The 25,640-nt window shown below is 37.3% G+C and overlaps 1 long non-coding RNA gene across 1 annotated transcript; it reads right to left on the bottom strand.

Annotated features, from left to right (window-relative positions):
• Positions 1 to 913: 913 nt before the first annotated feature.
• On the bottom strand, positions 914 to 22,663 carry LOC121877425. Its single transcript, XR_006091003.1, has 5 exons — positions 22,533 to 22,663; positions 20,379 to 20,423; positions 17,514 to 17,613; positions 12,944 to 13,042; positions 914 to 4,744 (listed from the first exon to the last, which is right to left on the bottom strand). It is a non-coding gene; the product is annotated as an uncharacterized LOC121877425 (long non-coding RNA).
• Between the last annotated feature and the right edge of the window lie 2,977 nt (positions 22,664 to 25,640).

Genomic DNA, 25,640 nt, shown 5'->3' with positions numbered 1-25,640 from the left:
TCACATAATCATGGCTTGGTCCAGGTTCAAGGTTTTTCTGGGGTGGTGGGGGTCCAGCAGAAGCCATTGTGAGGGGAATAGCGGGCACAAGAGAAAACTGTATACGCGGAGAACTGAAAACAATGAGAGTAGCCCGGCTTGGTCAGCGACTCCTTCCCTCTGGTGGCAGGGCACATCATGTTACATTAAACCAATCACAGCTAGCGGCAGAGGGAGGTAAGGATGCGTGACCCAATCACAGTCCAATACGTTATATGACGTCAGAGATAACGTAAGAGCGACCTAATGTGCATCCCTCGCCACGCCGTTTCCCGCGTATGGTCAAAAATGGACCGTGAGTAAAAAATGGAGCAGCGCATCTGTACCTCTCCAGCCGCTCGCCGTGTAAATGATGAAATTTACCGCGTAATTAAAACATTTCATTCTGGCAAGACACCGGGTAAATGACCAAACGCGTAAACAAAATCCGCATAAATAGAGACTATACTGTACTTATAATGTGATTTTCAACAAAATCTAATTGTTGGGCCAAAACTGTCGAAAAGGTAAGGCTTACCCCTTGGTAATTTTTTGCCCAAAATATACTTTTTTCACAATTGAAATGTAAGTAGTTTATCTAATTAAGTACTTACAGAACAACACATTAACACCAAAATAGCACTATGGAAACCCATAGTTGGCGATTAATTACATTGAAATATGTAATTAAATTATCCAAGGGCCATTACAGCCACTAATTACCCCGCAATTGAATCGTGGACCATATAGTCTAATTCAGCATGCCCACTGCATCTGGAGGGCCCCTGTTGGCTCTGCCACCCCTGGGGGTGCTGCTGCCCCTGGCAGGGCCCCTGGGGGCACAGCTGCACATTGATATATTGTATACTGTACTGTATATGTAAAAAAAATCATATCCAAGGGAATCTTTTATTTTGAACCAGTTTACAGTATTGTGCGGTAGAGTACTTCAATCATCTTGCAACAACCAAATATATCCTTATCCGATCACAAGTTGATAGAATGTGATAATGCAGTAAAACCACAGGGATATGAACTTCTATAATCCTAGTTTTTTATTGAATAAAGTAAAAAAAAAAGTTATGAATACAGTATGCCTTTAACAGCAAACAAGACCAATTCTTTACAAACATTACAAATAACTTATACTAATAAGTACTTGAAATGTAGCCCTCATACAGTACTGCATAAACTGAAGAAAAAATATGAAAGAACATTTTTGGGGGTTTATGCTGAAATTTACTTAAAATGGATAAAATAAAAAGGCAGTGCACCCAAACTCATATGCTTGATGCACTTCAGATCTTGTAATATCAATAAGTAATAAACATTTCAGAATGGTTCTCTCCTTCATGAATGCAGCAGAATGTGTATTAACTGATGTCACATTGATGAACATATTTAATTTATGCTGATTTGGATATTATATGTAGCACTGAAGGCAGAGAGGTAATGGATTGATCAGAATATGAGCTGCACCTCTCCATCATACACACCATGCTGTAGTTGCCATCATGAATGTTATCAGATCTTCAGTCAACCACAGCTATATTGAATAGCTACCATTGAGTGTAACAATAGTAAAATAAAGAGCTTACAAAATAATATACAGTATGCAATTACAATAAAATAGGAATCTTTACAGCTGCATAATACCATGAAGAAAACAAGTATGTCATAAGGATTTAAATAATCTCATCTTAATGTTCAAATATAATTTTATCATTATTGAATGCATATTAATACCATCAATAAGTGTAGCTGATCCCTTTCTCTATTATAAAACAAGAATAATACCTTCACATCATGATATTTAAGACAAGACTTCAATAAACCTGGTGGTAGGGGGGCCAGACACAGGCACCAACTACCTGTTAGTTTGCACAACCTTGGAAGACTCTTAAAATATTATCCACCAATACACATGATTTATAAATGTTGTTTGCCTCATTTTATCTGAACACTTATACAACATTTTTGCCAATCTAAATACAAGACCTCATTCACCTATAATTACCAAGACCCAGAGAGATGTTACCTTTTAGGTGTTTCTTCGTTGAAATGATCTTCGTATACGTATAAGCAAAAAATAGCCAGGCAAGAACATTCAATCCATTAATTAAAACCAATTACCATGTAGGTAAACCTGACTAAACTTGGTCATGACTGTTTATAAATTCAACATTATAATAGCACAAGAATACAGTATTATTCTTTAGCAATCTTCTATCATATATTTTTATAAGATCTTCCTGCTATTAAAGGATCCAGATACCTTGACTGACTACGGGCTGAACAAGTGCAAGAGTTTTGTATGGAAGGATAAATGGACACTCACTAATTTGATGGTTAAGTGAAAATGAGCCCTTAATGTTGACAAGGTTCCTGTACTGTTAAACAGGAGCCCTTACTGTTGAAAGATAATAGGAACAGTTTCCTTGTCTCTTAAGATGTTCAGTGGCTAAGATTTAAAAACAACAGCAAACATGAGAACTCATTGTCACATGAATATTCATCATGGACCATCAACAGCACAAGTCACAATGGTAGGCAAGGAAAAGAATGCTTGACTTTCAAGATAATTGGCAAGGTTGACAAGTACCACAATAAATGAACTGGGAGTTTTTTTAGTGAATGTAGTTTTTTAACTGATTTTAATAATAAATGTACAAGATATACATTCCTCTGATACAGCCAGACATCATATGCTGTATGTATTACAGTAAATTTGAAGAAGTGATAATAAACAAATATTACAGATGGTACAGTCCATATCTCTAGGGTTTCTACTCATGACTATCCAAGAACAGAAGGTAGTAACAATCAATAACATTTACCATTGATGAGCTGCCCACGAGTTACACAAAGAATATTTTTTTCTGATTTTCAAAATTGTTTGGAAAAAATAAACATGGAGAATTACAACATTTCAGAGTTTTAAGTTGGTCAATACTTTAAAAAACAACCATAACATTAAGTGTGAAATATAATGTTAAAAGAACCTAATGGAGTGAGGAAATCCTGTGAGAGCAACACCATCCTATGTTCTGCAGGACAAAATTAAATAATTCAGCCCTAAATTGTCCCATGACATTCCCAGCTTCCAAAATGCCAGTGTAAACTTATGCCTTTGTTATATTCAGTTAATAGTTCAGACAGTAGATTGAGTATTATCATTGTGAGGAGGGCCAGAACTAGTCTAGGTACAGAATGAGTTATAAGTCGCTGTAATGAGAATAAGTATTTTATACCTGCACTTGGCTGAACTGTTTTGGTAACACTGACTTTAACACACTGGGTGCAATAGTGAGTTGAATTTCTACTAAACCGCAAGCTGTTAACTCACTATCGCACCCACAATGTTAAAACTTGTGTTGCAACATGTAAAAATAATTATCTCGGTAAAGTGACTTCTGACGCACCCTATATGGTATAAACTAATCAATTTGTCAACATGTTTTATATATAACTCTTGAGCCAACACACACTCTAAACATTAAATCTTTCTTCATATCAACAATGTTCAATAATTTGTGACCCTAAACTATGTTACCGTTCCATTCTCCGGTACGTGCTACAAAAAATGGTAATTGGAGTCACATAACGCCTGTACAGCACATCGTTAAACAAAACATCCGATCCCCCCCCCAAGGCCATCCTCTTCGTACTTGATACAGTACGTATATTAATTAGGCCTAGTATAAAAAGCATTTCATGAGGTACAGTACATCAATAATAATAATTAGTTTTCTCATAAACATTTTGAAACTTACTTTACAAAATACATATACTCGCAGATATTCATTAAAACAGCTACACACACATAATACACAGCTTAAAAAGTTATAGTCTCGGTGATGATAAAGCTTTTGTTCGGACGTTCTGAAGTACAGTAGATGAAAACACAAATTATACATTTAAAGGTTATGCCATAAAGCTCCAAAAAATTATTGTCATACTTATTACCACAAATAATGAAGACAGAGCAACATTCAAATATAAAGTTAGAAAATGGTATGGCTTATTTGTTATGTGCTGAAGAAATTATTTTCATAAAGCATGACCACAAATAATGAAGACAGAACTACAATTATATAAAAAATGAGTTAGAAAATTTGTATCGCTAATTAGTTACCATAATGTGTTGAAGAAATTATCATTGCAGCTGCTTAAAATTCTTCTTCTTTTTTTTTAATGGATAATTTAATATGGACTCACCCATATGGAACACCTAATCAATCATAGGGATTTTCTCATTTTTTTCTTGTACCTGTTGTCAGCAAATGGACACTGCTGTTTACTAAATCACAAAACCATGATCAAATTTTTTTTCAACAATCTATCAACATTTTTTACAGCTAAGTACTGTACTTATTATCAGAAAGTTTTAAAATCAAATGAAGCTTTGTGCCTTTTATCATTTACAGCAAGATTAAAATTCACAGTTGGATTACAGGCATTCTAGTTCTCAACCCCCTTGAATACCATGACTTAACCCTTTGAATACTCTGAGTTTAAACCCCTCAGTACTCAAGCAGTTATGTCATCATACTCAAGGGTTTATGTCATCGTAGTTGAGGAGTTAAGACTTGTCAAACTACAAAAATACAAGTGAAGGCGGAGTCTAAAGGATGTGGCAGATGCTCTTCTCTCGGAATGGGTTGGCCCTGGGGTTCCTCGCTGGGTGGCATAGATAGTCGTCCTTCTGGTGTTCTCGCACATACTCCTGTTATATAGTCATAATATTACTACATACTATAATACTATTGCAAAATAATATTACTAGTACAACATAATATCATATCACTACTATAAAGCTACAATAACTACTATATTACCACTACAGTACAACCTATTATTACCTGTACTATATGACACCACTACAACATGCTATACTCTATAACTACGGTACTATAATACCACAACATACAATTATATTTACTTCATACACCTAAGCACTTCACGATTGAATAAAATATGGAAATGAATTTCATCAGACACTCCTATAACAAGGTCTAACATTACAAACAACAATAACTAAAAGAAAATTACCATTGCATTAATTATTGTTATATTATAATACAAATATAGAACACCCAATCCTTAAATCTAATTGAGAATGAAGTGGATGATTTACGTTTCTACAGCATACTTAACCTACTGTGTCAAGAGCCTAGTGACAACCTTTTATCTGTGTCAAAAGCCTAGTGACACCCCTTCATCTGTGTCAAGACCCTAGTGACATCCCTTCACCTGTGTCAAAAGACAAGTGACACCTTTATAGTGGTTAATAGATGTTAAAGTTTTTCTCTTCAGTTAAAACAAGACCTTGGCCATACTGTAATGAAATCACATCCACACACTATGCGCCTCTTTTGTTTTAATAACATTGTCTATTTCTTCGGTAGATACTATAAAGGGTTATGGCTACACCCAGGGGAATGAGCCACTTGACCACTTCTAGCAATGATCAATGACCTGTGATGCAATACATCAAAGTGCACTACTTAAATATTAATCATCACACAGTTTGTGATTATAAATGTCACTTAAATTACTTTTTATGACATACAGTGATTGATGATCATTAACCTAAAATATCCACAAACTATTTCTTGAAACAGGAATTATCCCTTTGTAATAGAAAGCCACATGTCATTTGGCCCTAAATTTTCAATAGTTAACATCTAATACAATTTCCTGGGAAGATATTGTTAGCTACAGTCAGTCCTACGTATTACACAAGTCCTGTGGTCCTCAGCTGTGTATTAATAAGTCAGTTATAACTTCTTAAAACAAGACATCAAGTAAAGGTGTGTATCATGCTGTATTCAATGACTGGAAAATCATCAAGAACACTTCATGGATATTCACTATTAACCCTTGTCCTTTGAGAAATATTTTTGTTCATTCTTCTGTCCTGTGGCCCCAACACATACAATACTCTGCTCCAAACAACCTTCACACGTCATCCCTTCAACTGTATCCTCAAACATATCATTAAAGTGGTCCTTTCTTATGCCACTAACAGTCCGATATTAAACTGACTATATAAACTTACACCATCTAATTTACTTTATCAATAATTTTAATTCCTGAAAAATTAATTGCAATCTTCCATACTATTCATCTATAAGTACAGTACTATGCAATAATCCACAAGCACAAGCAAACCAATGCTAGGTAAGTATGGCCTACCAGCAGTGACCATCTTCATTAACTCTCTATATACAGCTACAGCACATACTATATACTGTACTGTATACAGTACATATTATCTCTCTGCCTTTTAGCACTCACCCACATAAATTCATTTAGCAGGATGCTTCCAATTTTGTGAAAAAAGAAGGGGGTAGGGGATCACTAGTTGACTATCCACTAAAATCTAATGAATTGATTCATATCTAGGTACTGTACAGTATACTGTATAGTAGTAGCACACTTGGTGTCGTAACAGTCCGAGCCATTTGACACTGTTACACTCTAAAAAGTGGTTTCTAATATGGAAACAGAGACTTAATTAAACAAGTAAATCAGCCCCTATATCTTTAAACAAACCTGCCACATTTATACCCATTCTTGAATTTAATTAAATCAATCACTAACAATATGAAATGAGTAAATAAAGGCAATACACTCAGCCAACACATTTGCTGCACTAACATCTTTTTTCACAGTAAGACCACACACATTACTGTACCTTCTGCCCCATATGTAGGAACAGTGCCATAAATATCACCTTCTCTATCAATACAATATTAGTCCAGCACAATGAAAAATAAATAAATATCAGTATACTGTGCAATAAGTAAGAAAAGCTCCAGCAAGTAATGCACCTAATTCTTGTTTAAGATATTCGAATCATGAAATCTGATAAATTTATCATTAATTTTTACAAAGTAACATGCAAGCACTGATATTAAAAGCACCTGAATACACAATGAAGGATTGTAGTAGAAAACTCCCATATGTGACTGAGGGGAAGAAATGAGTGACCTTTGAGATTCACGTCACTGATAAATCCTCTGGTCTAGCTTGTCTCATGTTGGAGGACCTTGACATACCTCAGGCAGGATACACTACCCAGAAATATAAGGAAGGATTAGGTTTTTGCTCCTAGCATTTTCTCACCCAAGTGTGTTAGTAAAAGATACCAAAACTTATAAGTTATCCCTCATGATAACTGTGGTGGAGAATCTCTAAAAACTTCCCAAGTTTCATTTACTGAAAGAAGAGAAGAAAATAATCCTTTCCACACAAGAAAGACAAAAGCAAAATATTATTTGGTAAATATTATATTATTTTGTGGGTTTCATGCCAGCCCAATTGGTTCCTCAGACTATAAGTCAACTACTGAATCAAATGGGATTAGAATTACTGATCCTTCCCTGGTTTGACTAGTTAAGAGGGTCCTGCTGGCAGCCAATGCATCATCTGCTCTTGTCCATATAAGATAGTGTTTCCTGCTGTTAAACATGTTAGGGCACTCTAGTATTAGTCAGGCTAAAACATGGGAGTCTTCAGTGGTATGGATCTCACCGTTCACTTACTGGTGCCATGTAGGTCATAACTAGGAGGAGAGGAAGCTACAAGTTCTCTATAGTAGATTGTTTATATTGTTCTGGAGGTGAAGACATTTCATAGGTTAACTTTTTGTTATTTACCAATAACATGGATAATGGAAAGTCCACAAATACCTACCGAATATTAGTCATGCCACTTCATAAGCTAAGTAGCAGCAGATGTATCAACAGGCTTTATCAATACATTTATCTACACATAATACATAAGCACTTTTTTTGTAATAAAAGAGTGGCCCATACACAATTAAAGTATAATTTTTACTACCATTCTTGTCCCCTTCCCCCAAAAGGCAATAATTCTTCATCTTTCATTTTTACATTCTCTATAACACACTTCTTGCTCATCTTCAACAACAGCTACTACTTAACAAATACCCTACACATGCTCCTCATGCAATACTCTACTACTTTTTCAAGCAATATGACTGAACCTGTAAAATACTTTGCCTTGATGCTCTTAATGTTGCTTATTAATCATATTTTTTATTAAACTTCGCCCAACAGTCCATTTTGTCCTCACACTTATCTATATTTAATAATTTTGTCACAAGTGTTCACAAACTGGAGATCCAATGAGCATTTTTTTCATATCTTGGCACACTTTCCTTAACAGCCTAAACACAATACCTGCACCTTGTTGTCTCTTGAGCATACAGTATATTTACCAGCTTGCTTTTGAAAATACTGTACCCAGTTATTACACTTTACACTATTCAATTATTATTTAGTTTTGAACAACTGTGGAAGTATTCTATCAATCTACAGTATGTAGTATGTAAGACAACACCAAATTGTTTGATTAGTGGCTCTGAGTCTCATGATTGTAGATATGAACTTGGGGTGATGATAGCATCTTACATGAAAGGGCCTCTGCCACACATACCCCATCCCACTCATGTGTCTGAGACAAAATCCACATCCCAAGATGCATTGGCTTCCATCTCCAGGACAGATGAATTTTAATCAACATCACTCATGTACAGATACATGCACAAATGCAAACATGTATTTGTGTACATGCACACACACACAATTTATGTAATAAGGAAATAGAGCAAGACTGTGGTGAGTGTGGGACTTGAGAATAGTGTTTGTGGCTAATGTATTTGGAGTTCCCCAGTGATATCTGTGTTTACAAGGCAGACATTGCAATTTCTTACTGTACAGTACAGTAACACTCTTTTGTATAATAAGAGACCCAATAATAAATCCAGGTGAAAGGAACTGTTGAAATCAAGAGAAAATATGGTGAAGGAATATACAGTATTTGCCATGTTAAACTGTGGGCCAGATGAGCAGTAATGCTTGGTGTGGGTGTGTGTTTATGTGTACAGAATTCAATCATTAAGCAAGTATATATCTTTACAGAGGGCAAATGTGTGTGAGAGTGGGATGGCATTATGAAGAAGACTGGAGAGACGGTCACCACCTGTACAATTTAGAGAGGCTGCCCGAGTTTCATGTAGGTAAAGTACACGACACATACTAAATATAAATTACATGAGTATACTGTATGTACATAACCACAAAGAGCCGATACACCACATTGATCATGTCACTTATGGCACCAGACACAGTTGTCAAGCATGTCAGATCACAAATAGACAATAACCAATGACAAACTAACTGAAGCAACTGGAAAACTATCATTATTCAAGCTGCAGGAGGAAAATGAGATGTGAAGCAAATGTGACTGTAATTTTCAGACAATATATGAAGTTAAGGCCAAAATTTTAAACAATATCATGATAGGATCCCTGGTGGGTAAATGACAGGTCTAACTGAGAAAAAATGGGTTAAAACAGCACAAAAAATGATTCAAGCAACAAAAGCCTTAAAAAATAAAAAATCCACACAGAAAGGGCCACTGGATCCATCATATACCCAGAGTAAGTCATTCACTAACACTAATAAGTAACTGTGATCTAACATGATAATCACTACAAAAAATAGGGGTTGTTGAGCTGGAAAGACAGTTAAGTATATATACACTCTATTGTATATATAACAAAAGAAAGAAGAAAAAATAAGAGAGTTATGTGAGTTTTGGGTAGCAAGTGTCGGTGCTTACACATTACAGGACGGTGCAGGAGCTCTTCTCACGGAATGGGTTGGCCTTCTGAGAGGTGAAGCCGACCAGAAGGTAGTCCTCAGCCTCGTGTTCCGAGATGTACCTCTGTCGCAATAAGCACAGGGGCATCAGCGGAAGGTCACACACACACACACACGCACCCAAGGTCATCTTCTCTCCAGATTATGTGTTTCATTATGCTGTCAACTGTTTTAATGTTGATGTGCACGGAAAGTATTTAGAAAAGAAATACTTACCCCTCTTAAGACTACAGAATACAGTCGTACTTATATATAGTGTGAAAATCAGCAGTCAATTAGGTAAATAGGAATGAGTTTGAGAACACTAAAGTGGTAATAATATTATCACTTACAAAAAACAAAGTACAGTACTGGTATTACCTAACATTAATTATTCCTTCATGAATGTAAATTTGCATGGATAATGGTATGTGCATAATCATGTACATGTAGAGGAGGTATTTTATGTGTATGTATACAGTGTGTACAGTCACAATCCAAAATTTGTATCCAGGCCTCATCGTAGCCGGGTTCCAGAAAAGCAGGGCGACCAAACACCGGCCCCTCCCTCTCCCATGACAGTTGGAGTGGTAGTTCAGTGAGTTGCTAGACGATATAAGATTAATGATGGGAGTTGTTATTTAAGTTTATGAGTTTCAGGATGGGAAAGAGACGCAGTCAGTTCGTGTGCGTGCACTGTGCTGGTGTCCCCAAGGATTTGTTATGATAGTGGTACATCATTTTTGATTTATGGATTGTACTGTATTAATGTTGCTAAAAACTCTGTAACCCATTATTATGTTCATCACAGATTATGTATTCTCTGTTAACCTTAACACTATTACATAAAAAATAACACAATTGATAAAATGACAGGATACAGATGAAAACAACATCAGACAAAAATGGACAGGAAATAAACATAGGGTGTGTGTTTGGGGTGTATAGGGATGTGTGGTAAGGGAGAGTAGTAGTGGTTGATTGATGGTGAGTGATAGTGGTGGTCAGTGATGTTTGTGATAATCTACAGCAGTGGTAATGGATGGGTGCTGGTGGATAATATTTAGGATGGGATAGTAGTTAAGGACAGCGGTAGTGGGTGGCAGTGATGGTGATAATTATAACGAGATGAGTTACATTATTAGCTCTGTCATGCCACAGTTGTGACATCATTAAATCTTAGAGAATAAGTGAAAATATTTAATTTGCTGGGAAATTAGCAGATGAAATCTTATAGAATTTTTGAGCCACAATATTTTATGTAACTACAGTACAGTAAATAGGAAGGAAGGTGCAATCACAGTGACAAATATTGAATTTTTCACTACATAACATTATCCAGTATTTCACCATACAACGGTTAATACCTCGTCTCATCCCCCTATGTTTTGCAGCCTGCTACAACTCTGTGGATGCTGCCAGATCCCCTCCCACACCTCATTCACCTTGTTCTCATTGGCCTCCCAAATCTTCTCCACCGCCCATTCCTGCTCCATTAATCTTCATGTTTTAAATTTACTTTATACTGTATTCAGTTCCCTTATTTTAGGTCCTGCATGAAGCACTTTAGTTAATCACAGTACTGTAGTTATGTTACTGTACAGTACAGTATAATGTGTGCAGCCCGGTAGCACTTGTAATAACATAACAAACATGGACTTGACAACAACGATAATCATGGCCATGGTTTGAATTGAGGTCTGTATTGCCAGGAAACTCATTAAATACCACTCCAACTATCATTAGTGGGAGGAGGGGGTGATGTTCAGTCAGCCAGCCCTTCTGGATCCCCGGCTACAGGTTTTAGATTGTGACTGTACACAGATGTATGTTGTACAGTATACATTCACAGTAAACACAGCAACACACTACCTAACTATAATCTATATTACCTGAACACATCTCCAGCAAACACACAATACACATCACTAAATATCTGCACAGTCTCACACTCACTCTACTGTATCATCCACCAGACATACATACATACATACATACATACATACATACATACATACACACATACACACACACATACACACACTGACAGACAAACCATCCATGTGTAACAGATTCTTTCTAAGTACTGTAAAGTCTGTATCAGGTATTATAAATCATCCCGGGTATGACAATAGTACTGAATCCAATTAATTACAAGACTAGATTTAACATACTGTACCTGTATTGAGACATAGACAACTGTTTGTTATTCCAGCTAGAGTAAAAACTAAATACTATTCAATTATCGAGAAAACAAAAACAAACTGTTATAGTGTCGCCACAAAACTTGCATTCTAATGTGATTCACCGTTGTCATTTATAAAGATGTTCACTCTCGCTACCGACGTGTTTCTCCCCATGTTCTGATAACCATGAAAGGTATTAACCATGAATTATTTGTTTTTTCTTAAGGTTCTCTGTTTAATGTTCCAAAAAAAATCTGAAGGGTTTAGTTCCCTCCAGGTTGGCAAGCATGCACTAGTCATGCACATGCAGGAACATAACCTACACTCATATCACCTAGTGAGACATTTACCAATACTGTACTATAGATACTGCTACTAAGCTCAAGTATACTGTTATAACTTCAAGAAAACCCTCATAGGTCTTTTAAACCATACGTTAGGATGATCAGGTAACAGTAGGACAATTTATAAAACACACTGAATGGGAACTAAATAGATCCCCAGCACCGCCCTCAGGAATGAGGCAGTCTGTTGACTTACTGGGCTAACTTTGTCCTCCATACCTAAGAAATATTTACACAAAGTTTGTTTTTTAACCCAACTGCCAAAAACTAAGGTACTGTATTAGGTCAGGCGTATTTTTGACGGAAATTGATATTTTTTTGGGGGGAAGTGAAAACTAACGTGTTTATATAGTAGAGAGTCAACTTGTTTATAATGGATATTTAAGACAGAAAGGTGGAGGAACAGGTGCGACAGATGGCCGGCTGGACATAAAGTGCTTAAAATGAATGTTTGGAGGGCGAGTTGAACACTTATTCTGCCTCACACTAGATTCTAACCTTATGTTTACGTCACGAGGGCTGATGTTTGTAACATTCCCTAGGTGTTTGTGTTATGGCTAAATACCGTCTACGATGACCAGGCAACACATATCATCAACACATCTTCAGACACTGCATGCACACCACCTCCATCCCACTGTGGGTAAACGGCATATGCACGAGACAAAGATGTATACACAGGGTCTAATTCAGGAGCGGAGGATATTGTCTACATTTGTACCTTCAGATGATTGATTGCCTCCGAGGTTTTCATGCGATCTATATTGGCCTCTCGCTGCAGTTGCTCCACCAGGACACGTAGCTGTTGGTGACTTGACATCTGTACAATAATAAAAAATATATAGAGTATATATCCAAAAACAGATAATAAAGACTTTTTACCTTACAATAACATTACTTTACAACCTTCATATATATATATACTGTACTAAATATGTATCTGTTCATTAATCACATCATCCCATCCTCATGTCTTTAACATCACCATCCTCACTCACAATAAGACAAATGACTAACAGTACAGGAAAATACAACAACCATCACTACTGTACTTACATGTCTGCTGTACAACATGATGGAGGCAAGTTGTTGGCAACACACCAAATACTGACACTTTAAGCAGATTAATAAAATTATGTACAATGTGTCCAATCAGGTTCACTGTGTTTACACTTAGATGAATGTACTGGATTCAAACGTTCCAAACCATACTTCTTTCTGCTGAATAATTACTGTACAGGGGCTGGATGCTTTCATAAGAGTAGGTATGCGATGAGGCAGAGGACAGATAATTTCTTGATACATTTCTATTCATATTCACACTAAGGCACAACCATACAACTACTCCACACTCTTATTATGGCACCTCGAGTACCTGTATGTCACCAACCCCGAGTACAAGCAGGGATGTGTTCCAGAAAAAAGTGACTTACAGTATAGTGAAACGTTTTATAATGAGGAATTTTTCCCCATAAGAATTCACAAAAACCAGAGAATCAAAAGCACTGGTACCAAGTTTGTCCTCAATCCCAAGGCGTCTATCACAGTAGCTTAAATCTAGAGGTGACTGCTCATTTGTCCACAATCTAGTTCATATTTACGTAATTATTAATTGGCTAGTTTCACACAAACACACACACTCATACAAAAATCAAGTACATTACAATATCCACAAGGATATTAACACATCCACTGGGACAAACCACAAAAGCGTACATAACAACATTTTTTGGATAACACGTATTTACGAACACAAACATTTCAGAGGGAGGGAAAATTCCACTTTAAGTCACAGTGAATGTTCTGATATCATGACATAAACCATTCAGAAAAAATTTAATAAAAAACATTGCACAAACTATAAGTGTCCAGAATATTTATGTCTACAGTACTATACTTGTGGCACTAACTAGCACTTTATAATAACTCTGGCCTCCACCCCACACACCACCACCGTCACTCACTACCACTGCCTCACCACTGACCCGTCAGTCAAGTGGGGCAGACCATCCTCCTGCCCCTCTTGTGTAGCAATTGACAGGAAGACGAACTCCCCAGCATGCCTACTGAGCCCACCAAACTCTACACACTTCAATAACTTCATTTCAATTCACTACACACTTAAACTCAATTATATATTAACCAACTTCCTATACAAGGTGTCTTAAATTATTTTTTTACACACTGCCTAAACAGATACTCACAGCAATCACTGTCCGCACCTGCCAATGTGAGACTCATATCAAGAAGTGAGGACAATGTTGCTGTTTTAGTAGAACAATCATTCACACAATCTCCACAAAAACTCTGTAAGGCAGCGTGAATATAGAGCTTTTCTGGAACACAGCGTATTTACTCTACCACTAATTTAATTTCATATTTATAACAACTATAATGGTGGATAGAGGGGGAGAAGAGGAGGGAGGAAGGAAAGGGAGAGGAGGGAGGGAGAGGAGGGAGGAAGAGGATGGAGGAGGGGTGAGGGAAGGGCCAGCATGCTTCCTGTGGGAAGTTCTTAATAAACCTTTCGTCGTGACATCCGGTATATCCAGGACACACATGCACTCAGACAGACAGACAGACAGACAGACAGACACACATAAAATACATAACATAAACACAACAAACAACCATCAACTGGACATAACCACAACAAACTTAAATTTGTATGACAAATCACCATTCAGTGCCTTAAAGGGGAGGCTACCACTATTCCTCTCCCCACTACACCATTACCTCATCTCCCCACCAGCCATCACTTAACTACCCTTCCCTATACCACAAAACCAGTTCATCATTATTCTCAACCATCACTAATTTACTGTCACTTGTTATGTCTATCTGCATCTATCTATTTATCTATGTAATTTTTCTACCACCACCACCACCACTATCACCACCATCAGGCATAAACCAGTAATAGACCTCCCAGGAGCCACAAAACCAAGTAATTTTACAAGTTAGGAGGTGAAGTTAGTGACAAGTGCAAGTCACTGGTGTGGGAGTGGCTGTTGGGGAGGACAAGGTCAAACTCCTGTAGCTGGGGCCCTGACTTTAAAGATACCTATATCATATGTATTCTCTATGGATACTTGACAGTACATCTCGATATGGTAGAGTCTCAGAGCAAAATTGACCCCATCTTTGCTAGTTGAAGCAGTTTTATATACAGTATTTAACACTTGAATCTTTGAAAATATGGTCTTGGATTCTCTAGGGTTCGTAGGCTGTTATTTCCTCGTACGGGTAAACAGATGTGTATAAATGCACACAGTAACTAATTATAATAAAGAGCGAATATTTATGTCCAAATATGGCATGAAAATTATGCTGAGACTTGTACCTTATATACAAACATACACTGAACACTTGTAAGGGGGGGAATCAATGTGCTGTACTGGATAAACTGTCTGTAATGAATCTATATATTAGCTGTACCTATAACTGGTGCGAAGTGAATGTATCTAGTTAAGGTAGAGCGCTCAATGTAATTCTGATGACAGTTTATGAAATCAATGCTGCATTTTAACCCTTTGAGGATGATGATTTAACCCTTTGATGAAGATGATTTAAGTGAGAAATCAGTTAGACATGTATGTGGGCCTTCAGTCATGGGGTAAAATGAACCTGGGAGAACCTGGCTCGTTCGCCTGCCAGAGACTATCGCGGGGCCCTCGGTCACGGCACAGAGGTGAAGGAATATGAAACTTGCTGGGGATTTAGAGGGAGAAAAAAATAAATGGCATACAGAATAAATGAGAAGAAGAAGAGGGTGATAAGGAAGAGAGGAAGTAGAAGAAGATAAGGGAAAATAAGAAGAAAAAACAAATATAAGAAGGCAGAAGAACAAAGATACTGGACACGAAGAACCAGAGTGAACACACAACTCTGCTCAAGGCACAAAGAGACAACACGGGAACAGTACTTCACTCGGGCCAAAAGTGTCAATACTAATACTAATAATCAATCACGGCATCAGAGAATAAAGCACGAGTTGTCCCTATACATATACAGTATATATATATGAAGGCTTATGTATGCAAATAAAATAATAGTGAAAAATGGTTAAAAGCTACAACCAACTCCCCTCAAAATGAACAAGTCATATTTACCTCTGGGAAGATCAACCTGACACATCTGGCCCTACTGCTGGCTATGCTAATTACCCCGCATGGTGAGGGGGTGGGGGAGGAAGGGGAGAGAGGGAGGTGGAGATGGAGGGGAGGTAGTGAAAGGGAGGGGGAGGAAGGGAGGGTAGAGGTGAAGGAGGAAGGGAGGCAGAGGTACACACAAACACCAGCTTAAGTAATATAATGCACCAATATTATCCTTAACAAACATTTAATACAACTCACAGTAATATTATCTACATCCACTACACTCAAACAATTGTACTCATGCCAACACTTAAATAATAATAATAATAATAACAGTAAAAATGCTCACAATAAATACTATAATAAAAAACAAAAACGACAATAACCAGTAATAATTTTGTGTAATTAATTGAAGAGACAGACAGACACAGATTCTCAAATGTTCCTCAACTCACAATCAAGATGACAACTAACATGGCAGCTACATTACCCCAAAAGCCCTACATAAGTGAACCTATTTACCAGAATCAAATGGTAAAAAAAAAGCTTATGGACATTTCAGAATCTTGGTCCAAATAAACACATGACTATATCAATTGTTTTAGTGCCAAGGCCTCATTAGTGGTTGTTTGTGCAGGTGAGAAACACGAAGGTAGACAAGAACAGGATTAAAAAAAAAAAAAAAAAAAAATTCACATAAACCAAACACTTGAAGACCATCCTTATAATGACCTGTTTGGAGGCGAATAAATAATAAACAAAGACAAATATGAAAAGAGATAAACAATGACTAAACTCACCATAAAAAAGCACACATTGCAAACAAAGAATAGAGGTATACAAGATAAACAAATATATATTGGGGGAGATTGTAACGTGTTGGAAGCTGATGGTGAGTACAGTATACAGGGTTATGGCTTTACCCTGGTTCATGTAGCACACACACATGTAAACACAAAAAGTACACATACATGGATATACGTAATCACATAAGCAATGCAAACATACACACATAAACTCCCTCCCTCCCTCCATGCAATCAATCCTTTCTTCTTTCATTCATTCCTCCACATTCCTCTCTCCTTCCCTCACTCTCACCCACTTCCTCTCTTCTTCCTTCCTTCATTCCCTTTCTTCCCCTCACTCACTCTTTACATCATCCATTGTCTCTCTCTCTCTCTCTCTCTCACTCACCTGATCCATCATGATGTTGTTTAGCGTGAACTCCACTGCGGTTCGCACAATCTTGCTGGTGGGGGTGGACGGTGTTTGCCAAAGAATGGTGAGCAGTACCCTGTAGGTGTGGGGAGGACGGGGGTCATACACGGTACACACAGCAAATCCCTCGATATCACGGACTTTTCTCTCCGTATAGTCCGTTAGGAGGAGGGTTTCACATCTATCGGACCCTCGATAGAGCGGAATACCCTCTCCATATAGTTCCGTTATATAGAAGTTTCACTGTAACCCAGCTGCAGTATATAGCATATGAACCAGCAGTAAATTATGATGTATGATATACTCCCACTCACATGATACAGGGAGGAGAGATGGAGGGGGGATGTGTTGAGAGGTGAGAGGGAAAGGAGTGTGAGGTATAAGGGGTGACAGGTGGAAGGTGAGTACGGATAAGTATATAATAAATTAATACATGACTACCCCTGTATGTGCATTCTGTACATTATGTATGGATGTTGCTCTGTGTTTACCTGTATGCATTTACAGCATATACAGTATATTTGTATGTTTGTGTATATTCAGTATGCATGAATCACCTGAGGCAAACATGTCCAGGACAGATGGACCAGGAAAATTGTTTAACCCATATGGTATTTCACACTTGTCCTCTTCATTACTGATAACACGTAATCATAACAGCTCACTGTCACCAAAATGCATCAGATACGTGATAAAACTGTCAATCTACACTACAGTATACTGTATTATTTAACATAAAGCTAGTAAAAACCTGATCCATTTTTATTATGGTAAAAAATTCGCTTGACTGTGATAATTTGTTTACTTGCTTAATTGTGGCATGAAAATTATGTCAGAAATTTTGCATTCAGGTGTGAGGGCCACCAGGACTTATTTTCTGTGAACACAAATTCCGTGGCGAATAAAAAAGAACAGCAGTACTGTATAGTAGCCAAACCTAACCTAACCAACCAATAGGAATAAAGAAAACTACAGTATAGCCAGTACTTGACAACACTGCATAAGTGAAAAATGACCGATCAGTCGACCACCCATCCATGGTTAAGTTAGGCTGTGTAATGTTTTAAGTGCTTCAAACACCCAAGGTTACTACTGTGCATAATTTCACCACTCAGTATACAGTACAGTATAGAACATAAGAAACTGCAAGACAAGGATGTCCCACTTTGCACTTTGGCAAAGTTCTTGAAAAATATGGATAACGGTAACACAATACTGTACTGTATGACGTTTGCACATTTGTGGTGAGGCTTACAAAAAAAAAAAAAAGAGGAAGGTGGTGAGGTGTGATTGAGTAATGAGATTTAGAGGAAGGAAGGATCTGGTGACTGACACGGGCCACTACTGAAGAATTCCGCTCCTTCCCCACCTCTCCATAACACACACTCTTACAAGTATTCCTCACTATCACCACCGACCCCACAAATTCCGCAAAAGTCTATCTCTGGGAGCAAGAGAACTGGAAATGCCGTGCACAAACAAAGAAAGAGGACAGCGGCGAGAGATGTGAGGGTGAGTGAAGATGATGGTACCTGATGTGACTGGTGGAGGCGGGGCCCAGTGAGCAGACAGCGCCCAGGACCCACGCGGTCCTCCCATCCTCCGCCTGGCTAGTCAACTACTTCCTCGCACAGACACACACCTGCCACCAATGCACGATCCTAACCTGCCACCCGTAAGAAATGTGTAGCGGCGCGCATTATGGAAAAATTACCTCTCACCTTCAGGTGCATCTATTGATCCTTAGATAATTATACGCTGCTGTTGCTGCTAGCTTTGGAGCCATTCCTGGGTTATCCACAGAGACCATGCTGGGCAACTCTCACTTGGGGTATTCCAGGGATATAAGGTTTTTTATTTTAGTGATAACATCTGGACCTTAATTAAAACTTAAGACAAATTCGTAAACAATCTGGCCCACAGGTTGTGACCTTTTGGATGACAGCACTTGCCTGTAGGTGCATTTGCTTCACAGCACTGTATTTTGCAGTCCTACTACCTAATTATCTAACACAGTGACCTATTTGACATCAAATGACCCATTTTGCTGTCAATGTCATTTATTTTGCTGTGTGACCTATTTTGTTGTCACGGTGACCCATCTACAAAAGAGTGGTTATATGTGTCACCAACTAGCCAGGCTCACCCTTACTGCCCTCACCACCTCTGATGCTATGAGGAGTCTTACATTTATGTCAGTGTTTATGTAAGGAAGAGTTACCCAACTAGCCTGGCAGGGGCATTTTCCTGCATTGTGATGAGGTGCACAGATTATGTGATTATGCAAGCATAAATATAAACTTAACCACTTCAGTGCATCCTTAAGAATCGATTTAGGTGTTGGGTTGAAAGGTGAAAAGGTGGATCACATGAAGATTAGCCCCCCTCTTTGAAGCACATGAAAAAAAAATTACATCCATCATTCCCTTCATTTGTTCATCAATTTCCCTGCTTTCTTCAATCCTCCTCCTCTCTGATGAGAAATTTGTGTCATATACCACCCTCCCACACCCTTCCCCCTCTCCATCACACGTGACTTACCATGCAATAAGGGCCCAGCCAGGCACAGGGGTTAGGTGGTGGAGTGGATGATTACTTTTGGTTGCGACTATACATATGAACATCATTCATAATGGACAAATGGCAGTGAAGGAAACACGACTAAGAGACGACGCTTTGCTCCAGACGTCAGGCACAAAGCTCCATCTCTTAATAGTGTTTCCTTCACTACCAGACAATAATATACTGTACAGCATATTCAATTTTATCCCTATTTTACTGAAGGTGGAAATTAAAATATAGTTCCTCAATATTAAAAAATAGTCTTGAAATATTACTCACTTTGCTATACAGTATGTAGCAGAGGCACTAGCGGTGTAAGGCGACCTGTAAAAGAGAAATTTGTCTCTTAACATAAATTTAAAATGGTATGGATCACCTCAAGATTTGCCTCCCAGCTTACAGTATTTTAATTTAGGAACTTAAGATTAATCACCTTAATGTTAACCTAACACCTTGAAGAAGCATTAGGGTGGTTAATCTTGGTGTAAAATAAGCTGGGAGATGAGTTTTCAGGCCATTGAAATATTCAGCACTGTGCCACTATCAATTGTTCCCTAGTAAGTATAGTCTTCAAATAGATGCTGGAGGACAGAGAAAGTGTTACAGCACTGTATTCCACCAAGACAAAGTTCACATCAGTTCTTACATGCGTTAAATGTAGGGTAAAACTTTCCCATTAAGAATTTTGTTTCTAGACAATTTGTTACTTGAAACAACTCTTAGTTAACAGAGCTGGTGTAAAAATTTTGAATTATTACTTTGAAATTACCTAAGAAATGCCTCTGATAATAACCAATTCTAAACTACAATACTGTATGTTTGATTATAGCAGAAATGAACCACTGGGTGATAAATACTCAAGTGTGGCAGTACAGTTCTCAGTATTTGTTCCTATTAAAGTCACACAAGAGTTCAGTGGTGGTTTTTGTTAATTGGGTAATGCAGTGAAGGCACAGAGACCATGGCCTACTTGCTGTTTCCCAAGTGTACATTACTGTACAGGTATAGTACTTTTAATTATAATTCTATGAACAAAATCCCTATAACAGTTAGTTTACTGTTGTGAAGGACTGTACAGTACTACTGTATTACCCAATATTACTTTCATCTTTTTATTTCTAATATAAATATATCATTTGGAACATAATGCTACATTCACAGGTAAATTATCCTGGGCAAACCATTTATAAGACAAATTCAACCAACCAGATTTAACTTAACCCACCTACAGTAGCTTGGACTACTGTAAGTTCTTCTGTGTCTATTGTTATTAATGTGCCCCCAGGGTGTCCTTCCCAAATGTACCCTCAAAATAAGAATATAGATGTATTGTGGCTTTTCTTGCTTCAATGTATACTCGTATTTTTGCCATTCAGGACGACCCACCTGTGCACACCCAACTTTGCTTTTATCCTCTTCACCACTGATCGGCTCGTTATAGAACTGAAAGCTGGATCAGAATTAATAGTCAAGGAAAAAATATAGCAGTAAATATACAGAATGAAAAAAAAATGAGGAAACTGAAACCAAAATTGTGGAAATGATTAATACCTGAAAGTGATTTTTGTTATGGAAGTCAGTTTTTGTCAGCAGAGAAAATTACCAACTGAAGATGGTATTGTCTCAGCCCCTCTGAACGCTCGATCATTCTCCGCATCAGCCACTGTGTGACTTCACTGTATGACAACATATAGGATTGTTTAGGTTAGTTTATGATTGGTATGGTTAGGTTAGGTTTCTTTGGTATGGTTAGGTTAGGTTAGTTTCTTTGGTATGGTTAGGTTAGGTTAGGTTTCTTTGGTATGGTTAGGTTAGGTTAGTTTCTTTGGTATGAGAATATATATATTTATTTTTTTGCTGTTTTTTGTTTTACTCAAATCTGACTTTTTTTTTTTCGCGAATTGGCAGTTTGTTAAAGAAATGAAGGTCAGTTTTGAGTAATACTCAACAAAAACCCTTTACTCATACCAAACCCTGAGGACAGCCAATGGTTGAATATTTACCTACATTATATTAAATGTTAAGGAAGTTATGGCCGTGTAAATGTAGAAGTGAATGTCCGTCGAATTGTGTTCCCAAGAACTTTTTAATTCATATAGTAATACGGAAAAAAAATTGGTCTACTTTTCGATGACTTCACCGGGAGAAGACATTTAATGTTATAAGGCAAAATGCCATACAGCTCGTCGCTAAGACGCGCAATTAAGCTGTACTATAGCCCCCCCAAATAGTTAGAAGAATTGTAGATTTAAAGTCTCCGTACCTGGTAAAAAAAAGGTATTTTAAACTCCACAAGAACCTCCACATTTAAAAGCCATCAAGAGCATCAACTTTGATCTCTTGCTAGTGAAGTATACATAAGACATGCATACGTAACAAGACCAGTAAGAGATATACTGCTGAGGGTGGAGCATAATGTGTAGTAACACTTACTAAATGGTTCACAGCGTCGTGGCCGAGTCTCCCTCCCTCAGCTTCAAGGTGTCCAAAATGTAAACACCTGCCAATAATATATGGCCTTTAAACTAATCTTATTCTTAATGTACATTGACACAACAATATCCTTGAGTAAATCCTAGATAAAAGTAACACTTAGTACGTACGGCATATATTTAAATAATCCTTCGAATATTTATACGAAAATAATTCTGTTGTAAGTTTTAGAAGATTGTGATCTACAATAGGTATTTATATTTCTTCTCACATATTAGTTAACAGCGACCAAATATATATAAGTGTTATTTTATAGGCAACATAATTTATACCAGGACAAGGCTAAAGATTTATCTAAACTAAACTTGATAAAAATTAACCTAGAGGTTTAGAAAATATATATATATATATATATATATATATATATATATATATATATATATATATATATATATATATATATATATATATATATATATATATATATATATATATATATATATAAAGATGCTATTCTAAACCTCTAGGTTAATTTTTATCAAGTTTAGTTTAGATAAATCTTTAGCCTTGTCCTGGTCTGATATGCGTACTCGCGTTTTTTATTTCGACTTTGCGTAGTGGTAACAAGCCTTTGGGATTGGCTTGACCTCGCTTGCAATCTGCCCCTGAACTCTTTTTCAGCCCTTCTACACTCTAACTTTGCTAGGTTCCTGGATTTGGCATACATTCTCCTGTCTTGTTCATCATTAATTTGTTCAAACCCACTTCTCGAAATCCTGAGTTTTCTTTTTAACTTTGACAACCGCCGCACTGGGTTTATATATTTATCGATCAAATGGTGAACTTAACTGGCTATGATATTTGGCGTAGTGTCTGCGTTCTTATATCTTAGTGAGTCAGGCCAGAACATACTCCTTATCTCCTCCCTCATTTGTCATTCTATACGTTACTGAAACGTCACCACAAAGTTAATAATGGGGAAATGTCATTTTAGAACGTTATCAAAATGTTACCACAAATTTAATAGGTAAAGTTTTTATTTTTTTTGTCTTCGCCACTGATTGGCTCGTTAGCCTCTTGAGCAGTCGGCTGACTTCTCTGATACGCACTATTGGCAAGTACTGGGCATGCACCGGCTCCTGAATATATCGGAACCTGTTGGGTTGTGACCCCTTAACGTCCGCCAGCTCCAGGTATGTACAGTGGCCAGAAAAGTTCTCCCACAGCCCTGTGTAGCACGTTTGTGGGAGGACTTTTGCTGGCAACTGTACATTTGGCCGAGTGGGTGCCCCCTGAGATACTCTTCGCCCGTCTGTAGTATAAGCTAGATAGTTGCAGGTGCCCCAATCTCTCTGAGTAACTGTTGGGTTGGCACCCTAACAGTAAATGAGATTCCGTAGAGCAGCGACGTTACCACAGAGTTCATTACATCACGTATACAGTATATGTTTCTACAAAAATAGAATAACGTTACAGCGGATTTATTATACCACATTTTCTGATGTAAGATTACACAACCAATATTTTAGGCTTCTTCACTACCCTATTTCCCATATGTATTGTTAGTGTATTACTTTTCCGCAACAATTATTTATTATGTAAAATTAAGGAAATAGTTGTTAGAAAATTTTGATTACAATGTAGTTACACAGATTATCATGCAAGTCTATAGACGGTATATCCATCGACCTTGGTGTGATCCTACCAAACATCTCGGCATGTTCCCCTAGGTACTCCGGTTTCATCCTGAACTAACATTGGAAAATAAAGTTCATAACAAAGTAACAAAGAACGAAGAAATCGCCAGAACGGCTCGTAAACTGATAAGAAGTGAAATGATAAATTATAATTTATCATACGCACACACATTCGAGGTTAGCCAGAAGACGATCATCAGCTGGCAGTTCTCACGTACCAATTCAATATTTCCTACGGGCAAGAAACTGCCCTTAACCGTATTAGTATGTTTACTTTCTGTGAAGAATTATCTCAAAGAAATGACTTATACACCACACACTGATTAGTTCAACATCTTACAATTTTCTAAAAGGCATAAGACACAATTTTTGTCATTTTCGGCCAAAAATAGATTTTGTTCAAAATCTCAGTATAGGTACTCCTGAACATGCTGATTAAGGATCTGTTAAGCAAAATTTGATATCTGCATTATCACTTATTCAAATGACTTGCAAAAGTAATTACCATTTTCTAAAACCCATTTGAACAAGTAATAATCCAGATATCAATGTTTTTTCTTAATATATTTAGTGTGCTTGATTGTTTCTGGAGTAGAATTTTAGTGATATTATATATATATATATATATATATATATATATATATATATATATATATATATATATATATATATATATATTAGTAGGGTCATTACCTAATACCTGACCATTGTGGACCTGGTCTCACCCTCCTCTGTATATATACACCTTGTTTTGTACTTCCCAAAAAAGTTCTGTCGCGAACCATGAACCCCGCGATTCAGACTCTTGAATCCGAAGCATTTATGGACAGAATAATGTATCAGTGTCTACTGCTTCGGGTTCACGAGTCTAAATCGTGGTTCGCGACAGGACTTTTTTGGGTGACTGTACCTCTCCCGGACAGTCAGGAAGAACCTTAAGAGGGAGGACAGACACTCGGCACGTCTCAGACTGATTACATTGTGATTGCTACATGGCCGCTCCCACGAATTTTATGAGGGGGAGGGGGGGGGGTTAGGTTAGGTTACGTTTTGTGTGCAGGTATTTACTTATATGTAATATGATGTTTATGATCATTTACTGTTAGTCAGTAGTTAAAAAATTTAAGTTATCGCTAATCGCCAATTATCCCTATTTATCATATCATACACAAACGCACATATTGTGTGTGTGTGTGTGTGTGTGTGAGAGAGAGAGAGAGAGAGAGAGAGAGAGAGAGATTCCACTTTTTATATTATAGTACAGTATTTCTTTCTCCCTTTTCATCGACGTATAATTTTAAGACTAATGTTTCTGTGTAAGCCATTCAGCGAGTCAGTGGCAAAATTGGCCTAATGAAACGGGAAATGGTGTGATTTCAAAGTATTCGAGAGGCAGTTTGAAGTGGTGGTT

Source organism: Homarus americanus, unplaced genomic scaffold (genome assembly GCF_018991925.1).
Source record: "Homarus americanus isolate GMGI-L3 unplaced genomic scaffold, GMGI_Hamer_2.0 scaffold367, whole genome shotgun sequence".
In the NCBI taxonomy this organism is placed as follows: domain Eukaryota; kingdom Metazoa; phylum Arthropoda; class Malacostraca; order Decapoda; family Nephropidae; genus Homarus; species Homarus americanus.
This window is presented reverse-complemented; position numbering and strand designations above follow the sequence as displayed.